The following is a 2,500-nucleotide window of genomic DNA, read 5'->3' on the forward strand; positions in this document are numbered from 1 at the left end:
AAACACTCGGATTAAATCAACGCACATTAACTCAACAGTTCAATGGAGGACAACGCGTTCGTAACCAACCTCTTACACGCATGCGCCAATGGGTAATACACTACAATCCCTCCCTTGTTTGAAATAGATCCTGGACTGAAAACTAATGTGAAAATGGATCTCGCACAATGGGGAATTTTACAAACTAAAACTATTCTAAGTAACAACAATCTTTGTTAAAACAATAACTGGAACAAGAGCAATAGAGAGAAATGTTCATAGTCCTCGCTGGGCTTATCCTTAAGGCATAACATTATTAAGTCCTCAATCATGGTTGTCTGATGAAAATTCTGTTGCTAAGACATAACAAAGTCCTTAAACCGTGCTGGTAATGTTCGAGACCTGATAGGTCTGCATGCAGTGATGGAGTCGGGTTCTGCCGCACTCCCGACCACCGTCTGTGTATGAGTTTCTCCCGAATGTTCATCACTTTCATTTAAACTTGGCTGTGCTTGATGTTCAGTAGAACTGTTCGAGATAGGAGGTGATAAAGAGGTCTCGCATTCAGGCGCATTACCCCGCTCAAGGAATTTCTTTACATGTGGAGAATTTCTCTTGTACTGGACACCATCAGGTGATGCCACCACTACACTGTTGCCTGACTTGTCCAGTACACGGTATGGTTCCGGCCTGAAAGTTGGCGTCAACTTGTTTTTCCGCTCCTGTCTTAACAATACCGTGTCACCTTCTTTCACATCACTTTTGCGGGCACAGCGTTTCTCATCAGCATACAGCTTTCCTTTCTCCTTGGTTTCATTGTCTCTATCACACAACACACAACATGATAAATTTATAAAACGTGGAAATTTCACAGAAATCTTTTCCAGCGAAACATTTATTGAAACAAACAACATATTTGCAATAAGCGGCAAAAAACCCTTCCTATTTCAATTGCGTCACACAATCGGTGTCACAAAGCATATGCAATTAAAAAAATTTCTGACAGTTCACATCAAACCCTTTTCGAAAGAACCTTGACCGTAAAAAATAAAGCACAAAAGAGACAATAAGCTTTCATTCAAATAATTTTTCACTGTCACATTTCCAATATTTTTTTACCTTTGCAGAGTTGAGTCACACAGTGAATGTAACTTGCCAGACAACTTAGATGCGACTTCAGTAAACACAGTGATGCATTCAAGGAGTTCGATTCCTTCAATGCTTGTTAAATCCATAAAAGAATTGCCATTTGACTTCAGTGTTGTATATAATACCAAGTTAGTAAAATATTAGAAACAAAGCTTATTTGATACCCAACGGCGAGAAATGAAATCGGTTGTCGAAGACAATTACTCGTCGCTTTAAAGATTCCTGATATATATTTTTCACCGCCTGTTGCTTATCCAATTGACGTTCCATTCTTGAGCCCCATATGGGTATACTTTGTTTAAAGATGCACTAAAACGCCATTCGCGTTACAATGACTTTCGACGCCATTCCAGGTTAATAATTAAATGTCCTCCCGTGTGCACCGGAGAAATCTACGCATTACCCACCCTCCTCAAACCTTACAAAATACGCACAGAAGACACTATGCACAAAGACACCACTTAGCAGGGGAGTGACAGGCAAGACTTTTCCCGACACGGGAAAAAATAAAACGACGAAATGCAACGCAGATTCCGACTGGGTTTGGCAACCCAGTAATAAGTTGCAGTCACACGCTGAAATTTTACACTAGTGAAACTTTGACGTCACTTATTCCTGGATCCAACACTCTGAGGTCCAATCGGTCAGTTTTGAACGTGAGTAATGGCGAACCGTGAAATCCAAAACTTACACCAGATGATGTTCATTAATCACAGAGAGTATTAAGATTAAAGCAAATACTCTGAATGACAGAAAACATCAAAGTTAGTTTTGACCATTGAATTCATTGTACGCGCCGAGCATTTTATTCTACGCATGAGTTGTCATAACGCACGAGTTATCTATTGATGATTTGCATCTGGCAGCAACAATGCAGTAAATTTTACTCTATTATTATGCAAAAATAGTGGGGCCATTTGCTATTGTTTTGTACAACATGGCCGTCTCATCACGCCAAGAATTCGCATGCAGTAGGTTAATAACACAAAGGAAATGATTGCAAAAGTTATTCCAAGTAGTAATTCTACTTCAATAGCATTCAATAGCATGGGTTCAGCTTTAGGCCCCGTTTTGGCTAACATTTTCTTGTGCCAATTTGAAGAAAAATGGTTGATGAACAGCAGATTCTGTCCTTCACTTTGGTTCAGATATGTAGATGACACCTTCACCATGTTTGATAGCAAGGACAATGCTAATGAGTCTTTAAGTTTTCTAAATAGTCGACACGATAGCATTAAGTTTACTCTTGAATTCGAAGAAGACAATAAGATTCCATTTTTAGACATCCTTCTCAAACGCTGCCCTGACAACACTTTCTCTACATCTGTCTACCGGAAGAAGACATTCACAGGCCTTTACACCAAGTGGGATT

Source organism: Montipora foliosa, chromosome 5, assembly GCF_036669935.1.
Source record: "Montipora foliosa isolate CH-2021 chromosome 5, ASM3666993v2, whole genome shotgun sequence".
NCBI classification, from domain to species: Eukaryota; Metazoa; Cnidaria; class Anthozoa; order Scleractinia; family Acroporidae; genus Montipora; species Montipora foliosa.